General features: G+C 47.0%; 1 protein-coding gene across 1 annotated transcript in view; it reads right to left on the bottom strand.

Annotated features, from left to right (window-relative positions):
• Nucleotides 1–12,372, bottom strand: part of LOC142584828 (LIM/homeobox protein Lhx9-like) — a 70,664-nt gene extending 58,292 nt beyond the window's left edge. Inside the window, exon 1 of the mRNA XM_075695114.1 lies at nt 12,019–12,372. The gene's annotated coding sequence lies outside the window, so the exon portion shown is untranslated. The remainder of the gene's footprint in view (nt 1–12,018) is intronic.
• Between the last annotated feature and the right edge of the window lie 4,893 nt (nt 12,373–17,265).

Here is a 17,265-nt window from a genome sequence, read left to right as displayed (position 1 = left end):
GTTGTGCATGAATTCGCTTTCGTAAAAAAAAAAAGTTTTTTTTTTTTTTCCACAAGTACTAACAAGACGTGAAGAGGAGCACAGAATTAGACTCAGAAACACGCCGTTAACCTTGCCGCACACTTCGTTGTCAATAGCTGTAGACAACGTCGACGTTGTCTACAACTATTGACAACGAAGTGTATATATATATATATATATATATATAATGAGAGCAATAACACGATAGCGCCATTTTGTCAAAGAGTTCACAACACCTTTGTTAGCCATTATTCTCCGTTCCAGTCCTTCGTGACGTATACATCGCGCTTTCTTATGGCCTAACGATGCGCGCTATTCCATAAGTGGTATGAAAGCTGAAAGCCATCATTCGTTGATGCGTCTCAATGATAGAGGGGAGCACGTTCCACGGCCGTTAGGCGAAAAACTGTATTTAAGGAAAAGTGAGAGAGAGAGAGAGAGAGAGAGAGGTGAGCTCATTCATCACAGTCCGTAAATGAGTTACGGAAACGCGGAAGAAGAAGGGAGGGCCAAGTAAATGCGTCCTATACGAGTCCCACGTACTTGTTGAGAGTGTCGACAAACGTTGCCAGTTCCACATGGGCACGTGTTCCACATGGGCACGCGTGACCCCAAGCACCATGTGTTACAAGCCGCACTCCTTATTCTCACCTTTTCTTTTTTTCTTCTGTACATAAAACTGAAAAGTTCCGTCGCTTTTCAATCTGACAGTGCACTTGTGTCAATTGTAGCAACAAACCTGGCATCATTTCCTCTATTTGTTTCTTTTAAATATTCACTTTTTCAAAAAGAAATCCCAAAAGTCCTGCCTATTATACGTCACGCGTCGTGTTGGAAGTAAAGAAAGCTCTTGCCTATACTACCTGACAGCTATCTGAACAGCGCAGCGTTACAAAAATGGAGCACGTCTAAACGATCAGGCCAGGTGGTTTAGGTACCAATCACCGACATTCGAGCACCGAGACAATGTGGCGGCTGCTGTGTAGTTACAGTTTATCGCCAGTTGACGATGAAAGAAGGGCACTCTTCAGAAGCCAGAACATGTTTTGCGGAGGATTCCGATGCAATACTTACGTTCGCAATGCGCAGTGCTGTTACAGCGGGCTTTTTCCACATGTCATTATCTTTGACAGGTTTTGTTTTATTATCACACTCGCAGGATACAAAAGTGACTTCCGCTGAAGTACCCACAATTCACTAGCTGTCAGCACCTGAATAGATAAATTTTAAACTCTCAAAAACGCGTTCAGTCCTCTTGCGCCATTTTTTCTTTCTTCCGCACGTCATCACCTTTTTTCAGCGTTGAGGCCAAGTTTTCGTTGCGGGGCCCGGTTCGCAGAGTGTACCGATGCAAGTCAATTAGCATTTCAGAAACGATAAAGTCATTAGCGCCATGTTTTGTTCTTTCGATCCAGTAATTGTAAGTGGTTGGCGAACGTCAACGCGACTTTACTAGAGAAAGCTATCGTTTTGAGAAGTTAGAAGCAGTTGAGCGAAATTCCCGGCCTCTGATATCAACAGCGCGAGTTTGCTAAATACGAGCGCACTGCGTCAAGTACAGGCTATGGCAATCGAGAACTTTCCCATCGCCCCGGAGTGCATGCGACGAGCTCCACCCGTGACTCCTCATCGTTTGCATTTCGTTAGTCGCATTTCACGCCGGTTTGCGGACCGTGACAAGGGAGAGAAGAGAACCAAATTCAGTTGGTTATTCGATGGTATGCAGCTGCCAGATTGGCAAGAACAATAGACGGGGTGATCGTTATTCAGTTTTACGGAATCTTTAAATTTCGCCTGAGGTAGATAGCGTTGTCCTTGGTCCTGAGCTGAATTATTCCAAAAGGCGGACATTACTAGCACGAGAATTGAAAACCTATTTTCAACTAAGTAAGACGAATGCACTATTTAACACCTTAATTAATTACTTTATGGTACATATTGCAATTTACGGATTGTAGCCGTTGAGTTTGCAAGACGTATCCGCTTGAAATGAGTTTCCAGTGTGACACCAGTTTCGAGATATTAATGCGAAAGCATTATATGGCTCATGAGGCGGAAAATTCGACATATTAATAGGCGTTGGCGTGATCACCGATGGTCCAAAAAGTAATCGAACCCTCGACGTTTGGTGGGAGTCGAACCCATGATCTGGGGTGTTAGTTAAGGGGAAGTTAAGTGCGGCACAGTTAATCAAGATAGAGTTAAGGCACTCGAACCCACTACCTTTGGTAGAAGTCGATCTCGAACCCACTCCCATGTATTTCGTCCCATGCAAACTGGGGGATGAAACACATGGGCGTTCCAGTTGCTTTTAGAGTGTTTTGTTAAAAAAATGTGAGTGGGAACAATAGTGCATTTTCACGGCGAGTTTGATGGCGCATATCTCCAAACTGATGTCACTATGGAAATTAATTGTAATTGGATACGCTTTGCAAGCTCAGCAGCTAAAATTCGTAAATTGCCATATGCGCCAAGAAGTAAATAATTCGTAGAATATGTCTCTTGATTTACCGTGCAAGTAATGTCTGCCTCTCTGAATAATTTAGTTCAGTGACTAGAATTATGCCATCTGCGACAGGCGATATTTTAAAAAATTGCGGAAAACTTAAATATGATCACCGCGTGTACCGTCGTCTCTGAAGCTTTTTTTTTTATTTCCTGGCACCAGCGGTTTCTACGACAGCTCTGCCGAGAGAGAGAAAGAAGAACGTATATTTCAATGCAATTATACCAATAGCTGCGAAAACCATATGCTCGCCTGAGGAGCCATATATATTCCTCCTCGCACACGACGGAGGAGGGATAAAGCGGCGAAGCGTAATAAAAAAAAAAGAATTATTACAAAGCAATATGGCATGCATGTAGCCCTGTTGAAACACTGCAGCTGCCTCCACCTCAAACGGCGCGCACTAGCGATGTGACTTGTCCATCACGCTTGCCTTCAGCAACGACAAAAGCTTATCCACGGGAGGCGAATTAGGGTCACGACACCCTCATGGCTTCTTGTACATAGAATTGCCGACGCCATGATGCCGCGTGAACATGTTGCAGAATTGCAGCCGGTACCGGAATTGAAACATCTGCTGAAGACATCGTGTCAACCGCCGCGGTGACACATGCATGCGGCCGGTGCGCTTTCACTATCGCACGAAAGGAAGCTGTTGCTTGCGCTCGAATTGTTGAAATGAATAATCACGTCAGAATCTGGCAAGTAAACACTTGGCCCCCGAGGCTTTCGTAACACGAAGTGTTCCGGGTGGAAGTTGTCTTCATCTGGATGAAATGACCTTTCGGAGCTCACCCGGCCCCGCGGTTTGCGCATGTACACGTGGCCGCTGGCTTCTGGCGCGCGGAACGTCGTAGTTGGCTGGCACCGCATACATCGTGCGAGAACAGCTTTCGATTCAATTTTGATTGGGGCGTACAATTCGCGGAAGAGCGCTTGACGTAATGCGGCTTCTCGAGTCTTGCGACGCGATATTCGTCGTCAAAGTTCACGCTTCGCGAGTCGCCCACGCGTCGGGTGCGCGCGTGTCTGTACAAGATATGCCCTGTTGCGTACAAGATATGCCCACCGCTACGTCTTATCTCTGCGATCGACCACCGTTCTCGAGACATCTGTTCACCAGGGAATCGAAACGGCGGCAGCGAATTCAAGTTTATTAATGTGAAAGAGGGACACTGCGGCGGCAAACAGTCGCTATTTCCTCCGGCCTTTTTGAGGAGCACGACTCAGCCCCTTAGGTCCCTGAATTCATACACAGTGCTGGTGTAGCTGTAGAGAAGGGTGAAAACTAAGCAAAATTAATAAAAAAATAATAATAATAATAATGATGATGATGATGATGATGATGATGATGATGATGATGATGATGATGATGATGATGATGATGATGAAGAACTCCACAACGTTCACTGTTCCTGTCTTCCTCTTTCTCCCGCCATACTGACCATTCCTCTGACACTGGTCTTCAGAGGCATTATGCTGGATTCTTTCATGCGGGCTGAGTGATTTTGTATCTTATAAGGCGTTTGAGGTCCAATGTGCGCCAATCGCTTACTCTGACTATACAGGGTGTTTCACGTAACTTGTGCCAAGGATTTAAAGAAAGATGTCGTTAGCCGCAGCTGAAAGAAACCAACGGCATATGGTTTGCCGTCATGTGGCACTCCTTAGAGTATCTTTTACATTCCGCTTAATTAGGTAATTAACTAAGGTGAATTATGCAAAATTTTTAATGTTCCCTTTGGGCCGAAGTGCGTATCGTTGCGTTGTAGAGGAGTTTTCACTCCCTCATTACCCTCCTCACGTGTAGGATAGCAAACTAGACTCTATCTGGTTAAACCCTCTGCCTTTCCTTCATCCCTTCTCTCTCTCTCTCTCTCTCTCTCTCTCTCTCTCTCTCTGTAGAGGGGGTCCAGAAGCGATCATTCATTTTTTTTTGTCGCAACGTACAGCCGTTAGCTAAAGTATACGGAGCAGGCATTGCCTGATAAGGCCGATTTTTTCCTCTGTCTGTGAATGCAGCTTCGAATTGAGCACTGCAGTCGAAATTTGACGTCGTCAACTTTCCAGTGTAGTCGACAATTTCAGTTTATGCATGTTAGTTACAAAGAAATTTAGTTTTTGTGGCGACCCTGTGGTCCGTGTACTTTTGCTCACGGGTGTACATGCTGCGTGGCCATTTTTTTTTTACGGCGTTTAAAGAAAGCCCGCGAAATATGAAATAAAACCACGTGACTGCGCTCGTGCGCTATCGTATTGCAGCGCCCTCAATCGTGATTCCTGCGAAAGAACCGCTCGCGCGCGGTCCGTGGAGAAGTGAGCTGCCGCGAGTCTAGCCATCGGCTTCACCGTGCGTCAGCATCTTTGACGGTGGCACACGGAAAAGGAAGCGCCGTCGTCCCTTATAAGCGATAGGCTCGACCCACAGTTGATATCGCTGCAATACGATAGCGCACTAGCGCAGTCACGTGGTTTTATTTCATATTTCGTTGGCTTTCTTTAAACGCCGAAAAAGATCGTCACACAGCATGTAGATTGCCACAAAAAAATTGGATCGGTCGTTTCCGAACCCCCTCAACAACACAACGCAATTCACTTTGCCCTTAAGTGAATAATAAAAATTTTGCGTAACTCATCTTAGATAATTCACTAATTAGGCGAAATATAAAATAAGTACTCTAAGGAGCGCTACGTGACGGTAAACCATATGCCAATAGTTTCATTCAGCTGCGGCTAACCACTCTTTTCTTCCTTTTTTATATCCCTTGGCACAAGGTACGTGAAACACCCTGTATACAAGCACACAGAATGTCACATTATCTTGAGTTTCCTGAACAGCTTCAACGCTGCGCATTAGTTCACATCGCTGCTTTAATATGTTTGAGAACCACCAATATACCTTGTGGCACATCTGTATATTGCATTTTTCTTGCATTTTTTTTTTTTGCTCAGATAACGTAATAAAAGCGAACTAAAGCATCCCGTGCAAGTTTTACAACGCTCCACAGGTGAGCTTCAGTGCTACAACAAAATGAAGGTGGTCACATAAATGCACAATTAAGTAAAATAATATAGTGTAAGCTTGAAGAGCAGGTGGCCTTTAAAGCGTCAGAACTAAAAAGAATAAAACAAACCAGGATAAACCAGAATAAACAAACCCACAACCTTCGCATGTGGGTTCGGTTCCCACCTGCGGCAAGTAGTTTTTTCATCCACTTTAATTTGCATTAATTTATCGTTTCTTTATTTCATTTATTAAGCAGAAGTAATTTCCCCTATGTTGTCCTTGGTTTCAGTGTTTGTTGGCTTCTGATGATATGACTAATAAAAATCGGACCCCTCTGCTAACCCCCTTTCTTCTCGTTTATACACACACACACACACACACACACACACACACACACACACACACACACACACACACACACACACACACACACACACACACACACACACACACACACACACACACACACACACACACATATATATATATATATATATATATATATATATATATATATATATATATATACAGAGAGAGAGAGAGAGAATTGATGAAAGAAAGAAGATAGAGATAATTTCCCGAACATATTCTCAATAGCTCCCCCATGGCAAGCTACATCAAAATACGATCTATAAGTATGTCTTGCAGCGGTCCATATCCATGCAAAGCCTCGTAAGTAGTCACACGAGGGGAGCAAATTGACAAAAACTGTAGGTCTATCTCACATACGGAAGTAGGCCTAAGCGTCAAAATGCTTCTTTATTTCATGTATGTGAACCATACACTACGTGACGGTTTCCATACATCTGCGCGTCAAGGTGACTTGGAAGCATTGCGATTACGCGGGAAAACAGCCAGCTGGAACTGCAAACATAAACTTCCGGGAGGCCGTGGCATGCGGCAGGCTACGGGACTCACGCCGATTCCCTAGATGTCACCTCCGCTGTAGTCATTATAAGGATGCAGTGATGAGAGAGACTTGTCGACTGTCGGGGTCCTGTGAGAACTCCGATGATCGCTGTTCTTTTCGCGGAACTATTGAGTACTTATCTGTCCGCCACTTCACAGTGAACATTCACCTGCTCGTCGTTGACTGCGCAGACAGCAGTCACTCTGATTTCCCAACATTTGGAAAGCGTCAGCTATTTCTGTATGAGCGCAGTGTTTGCTGTTGCTCCCGAAATGCAATGCGCAAACGAGGATGCTTTTTTTCTTTTTTTTTTTTCTCGCGCTCCACATCGCGCAATGCACATAGAGGGTTGCCGATCTGCGCGTATAGATTATGGGACATGCGTTCGACCCCAGGTGCCGACCCACAAGTGCGGCTTCAGAATGCAAGACTTGCGCTGGACTTCACTGACTTTGTTTGGATTCTGAGTGGGCTCACAGTGCATCGCTGCGCAAAGGAGCACGCATACTGACTATATGTCCTTCGTGCGCGAGGAGTGTTCACAATGCGGCAAGCACGTTAGGGCGTCTAACCACGTTCATGTATACTGACGACGCAATCTTCGCTTGGTGGCGCCGCCCTAAATATGATATTGTCGTGCTCGAAACGGCAAACACACAGAACACGGTTTCCAGGTTCCATGTGACTGCCGCTGAAGAGCCGACGCCGGCCAGTCAGTCGGGCAGTGACGGAGACAACAGAGGAGGTGCCGGCCGCTGAAGATAAACTCTCGCGAGAAAAAAAAAAACATAAAAAGCGCCCAGTTGGACATACTTATACGTAACTCAGCTCTTTCGAATGATTCTTCATATCGAAACGTGGAAATATGGCCTTGAATATTCCAGTGTAAGGTGCGTTCAGCGGCGCAACTGATGCATACGCTGCATCGAGCCTCTGACTTGAACTCATCTCCGCTGGCTAACAATGTACGAGCAGAGAGAATCAATCGACGATTGCACTCAAGTTGCTCAAAGTTCATCAATTAGGTGTGGCCTGAATCGTTCAACGATTCTGGCCGTTCCCAAGTTTAAGGGGACCTATTTTCACAAAAAACTCGACAGCAATTTCCAATATAGTAGATAGCCTTGGTTCAAACAATTGGACGTACGCGATCCCGACTCGGAGGGAAATATCAAGAGCGACAAATGCTAGCACCATGTATACAATAAAGCAGTAATAAATGTGTCATGGCAACATGACATTCTTCTTTTCTTCCTTATAAGGCCAGCGTATATGGCATTGCGAACTTGACAAAATATGGCTTGGCGCGCTTCGGTCACTAAACCTTTGCGGTTGGAACGTGAAGGAGAAATGCTGTTCTAGAGCTTTATGCCCCTTAGTGGTTAACGTCCGGCGCATGCTGGCAGCCGTGGCCCTCAGCACATGTTATAAGCAGGATGCGATGTTGGGCTAGTTGATCCATGTTTGAAATGTGGTTCTGGCGCAAGAAAAACTAAGCGGACGACAACTCTGAGAGCCGCAACTCGCTTTCTGTCCCTTCTTTCCGCGTGGTCTTCCTTGCGCCCACATTTAAAGCATGTTCTATGCTCTCGCGCTCCTCTTAATAAAACTCCTTATTAGCAGCGCACTGTTGTACAGCCTCGTCGGCCAAATTATCGACAACCTTCGAATGCGTGGTACCAGTGCCGTAGTTTTTGTTAGAGCGAAAAAAGAAAAAAAAAAGACCGAGGCCGGAGCTGAGACGAAATTAAGCGCAGTAAAAGACAGCGTACGAGGAGAAACAGACAATAAAGAGCCCTCGTTTTCTTATTTTCGGCCGTTGCTTTTTTTTTTTTTTGCCTCTTAATTTTGTCTCACCCCTTCGAAGATGGCCAATCTATAAAGCCCAACAGCCTTCATCAACGAGTCAGGAGCGCCCATGTGGGATATATAGGCAGCGCAGTCGCCTCCATGGAGGCTCGTCATATCTCGTCATTCCGCTGAGCAAGAGGCGTGCGCTGTACCAAAGCTTCCTTTTATCATTTGTTAAATATGCTTTTTCATGTAAATATTTTGCGAACCATTCCTACCTTTACCCGCCGCTGTGGCTCAGGGGTGAAGGCGCGCCGCTGCTCTGCAGCACGAAGTCGCCGGTTCGATTCCGGGCAATTCCGGTGGGGGCGCAATGCAGAAACGGGCGTGTGTGTGTACACAGGTGTCTTTTTCTTTTTTTTTTTTTTTAGCTGCGCCGAATTTCCTAAAGCTTGCCTATGGCAGATAGCGCAATGCTAACCCTTGATCTAAATTACTCGATGAGGCAACCGTTACTTCTACGAGAAATCAAAATATTCAATTGAATGATTAGCATAATTACGCTAATTGACTTTTCAATTAATTACTTTACGCCACATCTTTCAATCTACGAATTGTAGCCGCTGAGTTCGCACGGCGCATTCACTTGGAACGAATTCTCTCGACAGTACCAGTTGCGCGATATTAATTTTCGAAGTGTCCGACGAAATGCATTGGCGTTCCAGCTACTTTCGTGCTTCAAGGCATAAAACAGCGGTTTCTTAAAAGAGTAACTGGACCGCCAAGTTAATCCAGAGTCCTCCAATATGCGGCGTCCAGGCCTCATAGCACGCTGTGCAGTTTCCGGACGCTAAACTCCGCAATTAAGTTACCTTGATTACCACAGTACCGCTAAACTGCTACCGTGCTTGCACGGCACATATACACGCAGTTTGTGCGTGCGCATGTGTACCGCTAACGTACGGAAAGGGTGGCACCAAGATTGCCATAGGGTGGTAACGGTACATGCTGAGTGGTTTTTCTGACTGTACCTTAACTAAAAGCCGCAGGGTTTAAACGTTGTAATGTGGAGCAGGAAGAGGGCAACGGATAAAAGCCTTTCACCTCACACTTTGGTAAGCATGCAGCTGTTGATGCATCACGAGATAGAGAAGTACGTATAAGCGCGACTAGAGATGAAGAAAGCGCGTAAATTTGGCAGCAGTCATTATTCTTTTTTTTTCCATCCCAGTGAAACGCCGCACGGCTGTAGTCTGTTCCGACTTCAATATTTCTAATGCGTGCCATTTCCGGTTATCCCTAACAATACGAAATAAGATGTTGCAGACTAGACGTGAAAGGCGCAAAAATGATTGAAGCGTTCTTTTGTTTAGGGGAAGAGTGCGAAGGATCACTTTGTAATTTTGTATCACTACCTAATTTATGAAAAGCCCAGTGTCAGTAACCAATTTATCTTTTTTGCTTGTTTTCACCCTTTACCTTCTTGCTTATTCTTGCCGCGTAGATGTCAACGGATTGCACAGGTCACGTCTTCCTGATCACCGATATCTGTCGCAGCCGGGCATGCTACATCAAATCTACAAATATACTGTATTCCCTCTATTGCATGCGCCCTCGTCAGTTACTGTGCTCCCAGTTCAGAACAAACATCTTATTCTTGAAGAGAAACCATGCGAAAGCGAAGAGGGAGGCCCGTGTGCGACCGCTGCTAAATATAATGGAAAACTGGGTCCGTGTTCGCGAAAAGTTCATATGTTAGTTAATTTCGTAAGAACCAATACTGACAGCCAGCATATTATTAATGAATGCGGCCGACCAGCCAGCAAACGATCTTATGATCCCAAAGCTTTGTAAATTTTGGCGCTTGGTTCCGTCCCACAGTCGTGCTTTGTACAGGGGTCTCCGTTGATGCTCACACGCTTTATGAGACGTTGCAACATGGTAACGGAAATGAAGAGCCGCCCGCATGGAAACACCGTAGCAGAGGGCCGAATGCACTACATTTTTCAGAGCTCTAATTATAATTACAGTTACGCCATTTTCGCCTCGCATAAATACATCATAAATGTACAGATGCCATGAAAATTACGATACCAACGGGCGCACGCATATGCCCGGATGGGCGCGGATGCGCGCAAAGCTGGTTTCGCATGCAAGTGACTGTTCCCTCGTGTAGGGTCTAGTCACCGGTCATGATAGCCACTGAGATGGCAACCAAGGTACCGGTCTAAGACAGACAGTAATCATACAGCAAAGTCCTTTGCGACTAGCACAGATTTCCGGTTCGGTCATCACGCGCGATGCCCTGAAAAGTAATGAATGAGCAACAAAGGCCATCCCTGTCTGACTGACAGGTGCGAATTAGGTAAAAGTGAGACATAAACTTGTACAAACGCTTTTACCAAATAGTCTATTATGTATGTCTATTATGCACGATAAGGTCATTGCTGCGCGGACGCTATGTGCGTTTAGCTATCCGTTGAGCGCATTACGGCTAAAATGTCTCGTACGACGACGGGTGTTTAAGTTGACGGATTGGAGCGTATGTACGCAAGAAGGCGCGGCAACTGCTCTTCGTCGTGCACACCAGAGCTGAAGCCCGGACACTGCAAGATCATTTAACCCAAAGCTTCCAGACACCTATACCATGCAGAGCGCGCTGTTTGATACATGGCGCTCACAGCGTGCATGAGCATGCACTTTAGCATGCACGCCTTACGTGCGCGTTGTAATAGGGCTAAACATGTGCCTATAGAGCGCAACGGGGGCAAGCATGATCCTGTGCGTTAGTGACATTGATGTCATCGACGAAAAAATATATATTCATTTTGAAATGACACCTAAAGGGCACATGTATAGTTTCGGGGACAGTGATTTGGCCCTGTCGTCATCATACACATGTGAAATTCCAACTTCGCAACGAATGAATGTTCGTTGTTAGTCGGCTTTATAACGTCAACAGTGCGTCGTGTTGTTTTGGGCGAGCGTTCGGTTCTCGAAAAATACATGAATTCGGAGGAGCATTAAAAAAACATCCTGATTCGCAGGGAAGGCTATAGCGTTTCGTCGGGGTGTCGAAAGCAGTGAAACTCCAACTCTTAATTCATCTATATAAGCGCACAAAGCTTTTGTCTTTTTGCAGAACTGAACGCTTGATGCCTTCTACGATGTATGGTTGCGTCCTCTATGCGCTCGCCCCTTAACAGCGTACGCCTACACCACGCTCGTGAAAAGAGCGCGTAAATGTTCAATGCCGAGCAAGTACGAGTACGAATGTTCGCCCTCTACCAAACTTCAGTAGAGAGCGCAGTTGAAAGGCTTCGGTAGCCGCAATACCGTTTTGCTCCGTCTGTATAAAAGCGGCGGGGAGGGGGGGGGGGATATGGGAGGTTGCGGAAAAAATAAACTTAAATAAGAAGAAAACTGAATAAATAAAACTAAATACGGAAGGGAAAGCTTACCTTGACTTACAGCTACATCGTTCGGTCGTGAAGCATTTGAAAGGTGAGAAAGACAAGCGCTCTGTAACAGCTGTTAGTGAGCGCTTGCGCACATCTCAACTTCGCGGATTTATAGCACTTGGTGCAACGTCGGCGGGGATGAAAGAGATGACGAAAAGCGAGGAACAAAAGAGACAAGCGACCCGACAAAGCGCGCAGCGACGAGACATCGTTGATGAACGCCCGTGCCTCCGTGCTTGCCTCGTTTGTCCCTCGAGCGGCGCGAAACCAAGCACAGTGACAACATCCGAGCATCGCAATGAATATCCAATGCAGTGCCCACCTTGGGGCGAAGTATCCAGCGCTTCCCCCTTGCGTCGCGGCACAGCGAACGTCGGGGCCGACGATGCGCTCGTCGCAGTCTCCGTACGCGCACCGCGCGGCACACGACGACACCGAGGCCTGTCCGGCGAAAGTCCGCGGCGGAGAGAAGAACGCTTGGCGATCGATGCCGATGATGGGTGTCAGCTGCGCGGAGGGGATGGGTAGGCAAGATGAGAGGCGAGTCCCACACTACCAGCAGTTACACGGCGGAACGGGAGAGCGAGCGCTGGCGGAGGCAGCAGCAGCAGACGGCAGCAGCGGCGGATCCAGCAAGGCGGCCGCGCGAGTCGGGAGAAGCGGCCGCGGCAGCGCCCTGGTCGCGAATAAAATCCCGCCGGCGCGCTCGGCCCAAGCACCGCCTGCCGGTGGGGCCGCGGGAGCCGCGAAGGAGGGACTCTCGCCACGGGGCCCCCGCCCACTTGGCGCGCGGAGAGCGGCTCTGTGCGCGCGCTGCCGCTTTTCGAGGTTCTTGCGCCCGCCGCTGCTTTTCTGCTCCTGCGGCTGCTTGCTTGCTGCTGCACCCCCACCCGACTTGCAGGGCCGAGGGGGAGGCCCTCTTTACCCTGCACTCGGATGGGGAGGGTGCAGACTGCATATGCCACCACTTCATTTCTCGGCGCGCGCGCGCGTGTGCGTGCCTGCCTGTCTGTTAGTACACGGCCTTTTTTGCGTGCACAAAGCCCGACTGTGGTTATGTTTATCTCCCTCCTCTGGCACGTCCGTGTCAGTGTACTTTCAGGCCCGTCGGCACTTCTTCCTCTGCACCGCTGGTTGACACGGCCGTCCCGGTTTCGTTGCATCGAATAACGCTATTTCAAATTGATTCAAACACTGGGATGCGTTGGTGACCATTTGCAAAATGGGCGCGTTCTCTATTTCTCTATTTGTATTGATTTGCGTACTTTAACTGGCTCCGGAAGGAAGCAACATGGTCTTCTGTTCACGCGTCGAAGGAACTATGCCGAGCTCTCAAAAAGTTCATCTGAAGATTAAAGTCATTGCAAGTCTTGGTCGTCATTCGCCAGATTACACCTTGCCAATCGCTTATTGATTCTATGAAGCCGCACATACCTAAAAAAATGGAAAAAGTACCATTAGTTTTTTATTGTTTCTTTTTATTAGAGAAAACAAAAGCAAGAATAATGTTTCTTTGGTGCCCAACAGCGCTATATCTGCCGGACTCTTCTGTATCAGACTCCATCGTATTTAAGCAAATCTACCATTCATGATCCTGCACGTTTTCAGCCCAAGAAATAATATAGCCGAAATTAGTTCCTTGTGTTTACCTCCAGTTCTTGGGATCGCGATTTTTAGTGGTATATACAGTAACGCCCCTGGAGCCGTGTTTTGGAAGGATTCCAATTATGTCCAGGAGTAAGGAGCTTAGATGTACCAGTAATCAGAAAAGAGAGAGAGAAGAAAGAGGAAAGACAGGGAGGTTAACCAGAAGGGAAGGTCCCGTTTGCTACGTTATGCTTGGGAGACATGGGAGGGTGTGGTAAAGTGACAAGAAAGAAGAGATACAGAAATAAAGCGAGCACAGATACACAGTCACAGTCGGTCCCTGTCCCTGCATACAATCACCGCACAGCAAAGTAGCACTTGTAGCACTGTAAACATCAGTTCAGGCTACAGACGCTTGTCGAATTCTGTTGCCTTTAAAAACTGCAACAGAGCCCTCGTCGGCCTCAGCTGCGATGGCTTGTGATGTCGGCATTCTAAAATGGTTCTCTCTTTTAATGTTTTTTGGTCCAAGCGCGCTATCGCGACTGCGAGTGATCGCCGCTGTATATGGTAGCGATGACGGTCACAAAGACGGTGTTGAAAAGACTCCTCGCTACAACAGTCATCACACGAGGCGTTGTCTGCCCAACCGATTCGGAAAGCAAAGGACTTCGTAAAGGCTACTCCTAGTCATGTTTGACAAAGCAGGGTAGCTTAGCATCCGCACAGTCCAGCTGGGATGCGAAGGCGAAGAGAAGAAGCTTTGTGGTGCAGCTGGTTACCTTGAAAACTTCGTGTGTTCCAAGTGGAGAACGCGATATCCCGGATGAGCATTTTAAATTTTCTAACGGCATCTGTTCTTGGTAACGGTATCGACTCCTCTTCGTCACATTGAAGATCCGACCGAGCAGCGTTATCGGCGTGTTCGTTACCTATGAGGCCGCAGTGACTTGGAAGCCACTGAAATATCGCATGGTGGCCTATCTCGATCAAGGTATATGTTAGTTTTCTAATCTTGAATACCAGTTGTCCATGTGGTCCGTGCCGCAGGGATGATAGTAAAGACGGCAGTGCTGCCTTCGAGTCAGCGAATATTGACCATCTTCAACGTTGTTCTTGGCTGACAAGACGAAGTGCAGCGGGGAGAGCTGCAAGTTTCGCAGCCGTCGATGTCGTTGGGTGACAGGTCTTGAAACTGATGGCGGTGGCTCTCACTGGGAAAACCACGGCTCCAGAGGAACACCGGAAAGTTGCTGATCCGTCTGTATAAATATGTACGTGGTCGGCGTACTTCTCGTGCAAAAGGAGCAGAGTTAGTTGCTTAAGAGGAGGTCATGATAGCTCAGAGTTTTTTCTGATTCCTGGTATGGGGGTTAGGTGCACGGCAGGTCAAGCCAAACACCATGGAGGAATCGATGACTTAGTTGCGGGGGTGAAGCCTGATGGAAGTCGGGCGCAATAATCCGAAATCGTAATACAAAATAATGCCTCCGGCCTTTCTGACGGTAGTGTTTCAAGATGATGGGAACGGGGGCTCTGGCAAAGTGCCTAATGTCGGCATACCAGAACAAGCTCAAACCAAGATAAGCTCTGAGAACCCGAGCTTGAATAGCCTGTAGAGCACGAGCACGTCCTGCAAGTGTTGGTCAGTACGGTCAAACTGTATCTCATGAAGCCCAGACAGAGAGCCCTGTACAACTGCAACATCTCGTGCACTGACATTCCCCAAGTCTTCGCGCCCAGAAACTTGAAAAGACGGTAAACTGTCAGGCACTGTTTCAAGTAGGTCAGGTGCGGGCTCCATGAGCGATCTCTGTCACAGATTATACCAAGAAATCTGTGAGTCTTCTCATAAGAAATGATCTGAAATGGCATAGGGTGTCAATGGTTTGCGAGTGAATGCCACTAGTGCACATTTTACTGACGAGATTTCGAGGCCTTGGTGACGGAGGTCTACAGCTGTCAGAGTTGCAGCTTTATGAAGTCTTGCACGTATCTGAGGACGTGTCACACCTGAAGTATACTGTACACATATGTCGTCTGCGTACATTGATATCTTGATCGCTGCTGTCAGATGTTCAACGATAGCAATGAGTGTGAGGTGTAATAAGGTGAGGCTTTGCCCTCCGCCTTGAGAAAGGCCTCGGTAGGTGTAGTGTCATGATCTTTTACCATCCCCGGTACACACAAATAACGATCTTATAAATACGTAATTAGAGATTCATCGAAAAACTCGGCCCCCAAGGCCTACCATATCAAGATCATCGAGAATAGCCTCGTGAGATACGTTATCGTATGCCCTTTTGACTTCTAAGAACAAACTGCAGATAATACTTTACTTTACTTTTGACGCTGGACAAAAGTAACGAAATCTACCACACTGGCTATTCACGAGCGATCTCGACGAATATCAGCTGTAATTTGGGAACATGTTGTAGTGTTCAAGGTAGCACTCTAAGCAGGCAAGGATAATTTTTCCATTATTTTCCCCACACACCTGGCAAGCGCTATTGGGCGGTATGGGGTAAGTTCATGCGGAGACTTGCCGTGCTTCAGGAGAGGGACCAAGCGGCTTGTCTTCCATTCTTGTGGAACCATGCCACCTTGCCAGGATACGTTTTAGAGATCTAACAGTTCTGTCCAGCGCATTCACTCAGGTTGCACAAAGCGCGCTATGATATTTCCTCTGGGCCTGGGGATGAAGAACGCCTACATAGAGCAAAAGTCGCCTCAAGTTCCTCCATATTGAAAAGAAGGTCCATGCGGCAAGCACGTGAAGTAGGGGTGTCACTGTAGGGGCAAGAGAGCCTGGACCGGTTGCTTGGCCAGCGATCCTTGCTCAAAAGTCTTCTGCAGCCTCAACATCCAGCCACCTCTGGAAGAGCGCCAGTGCTTTGAATGGGAAGCGTTGTTCAGGGAAGGAACGCAGACCGCGTACGGTTCTCCAGATGGGGGAAAGTGACTTCCTGGGGTCTAGTGACTGGCAAAACATTGTCCGACGTAGAGAGCTAATCTATCCATGCGACACTTGACTTTTTTTTGTATTCGCCTGGCTGTTCTAAGCTCATGGATGGATTTCGTACGCCGGTATCGCCGCTCCTCACGGCGGCGAGGCAGTGCACGAAGCCGCTCCAACTCTATATACAAATACGTGTGCTTAGACGAAACCGTGAGCGTGAGCGTGGATTCTCGCATTGCACGCTTGATTGCTTCCTCTAGTACAGAGGACACGCCTTCTCGGCAAGGATCTTCCATAGGAGAGGAAAAAGTAGTCCAGTCAATTGAGTGGTGTTCCGTGGGAAGAACCTGGGCATCCCTTTGATAAGGTACGTGGGAATGTAGTCACTCCCGTGGGTCTCGTTACCCAAAAACCATTTCAAACGTCTTGTGAAAGAGTTAGATGCGAAAGCTAGGTCAAGACAGCTGCCATAATTCATGCCTCGTAGGAATGTTGGGCTGCTGTCATTCAGCGGTGAAAGGCCATGGCTGGAGGCGAATTTTGCTAGTCTTTGTCCTCTTGAATTTGTCCTTGTGCTTCCCATGCCATATTGCGCGCATTAAAATTTTCAGTGATGACCCATGGAGCAGGACACACCATCAAGATGTTTGTTAATGTTTTGGAATCAAAATTGCTTTAAGCCGATATATAAACACCTGCAAGTATAAACATGACTTTGCCCTTTTTAACTGTTAGGCAAACATATTGATTGTCATCGTAGAGGCGGTAGCTGAGTTCACGACGAATACAAAGGATGACTTTGCTGCATGAGCCAAATGTTTTGGACATAAAAGCTTCATATCCCGCTAGTCTGACTGGTTTTGAAACGTTAAGCTCACATATCGCAATGATTGGGAACATATTAGTGTATATGAACTCTAATGAGTGTTATCAAAAGGTCAATGAACTCAGTTGCCTGAGTGGATGGAAAAGCTAGAGATGTATTCGGCACAAGATGGACGGTATTTTATTTGTTTGTTTTTG

The sequence above is a fragment of the Dermacentor variabilis genome, chromosome 1, assembly GCF_050947875.1.
Source record: "Dermacentor variabilis isolate Ectoservices chromosome 1, ASM5094787v1, whole genome shotgun sequence".
Taxonomy (NCBI): Eukaryota; Metazoa; Arthropoda; class Arachnida; order Ixodida; family Ixodidae; genus Dermacentor; species Dermacentor variabilis.
The sequence above is the reverse complement of the archived record's forward strand: the minus strand, read 5'-3'. Positions and strand labels throughout refer to the sequence as shown.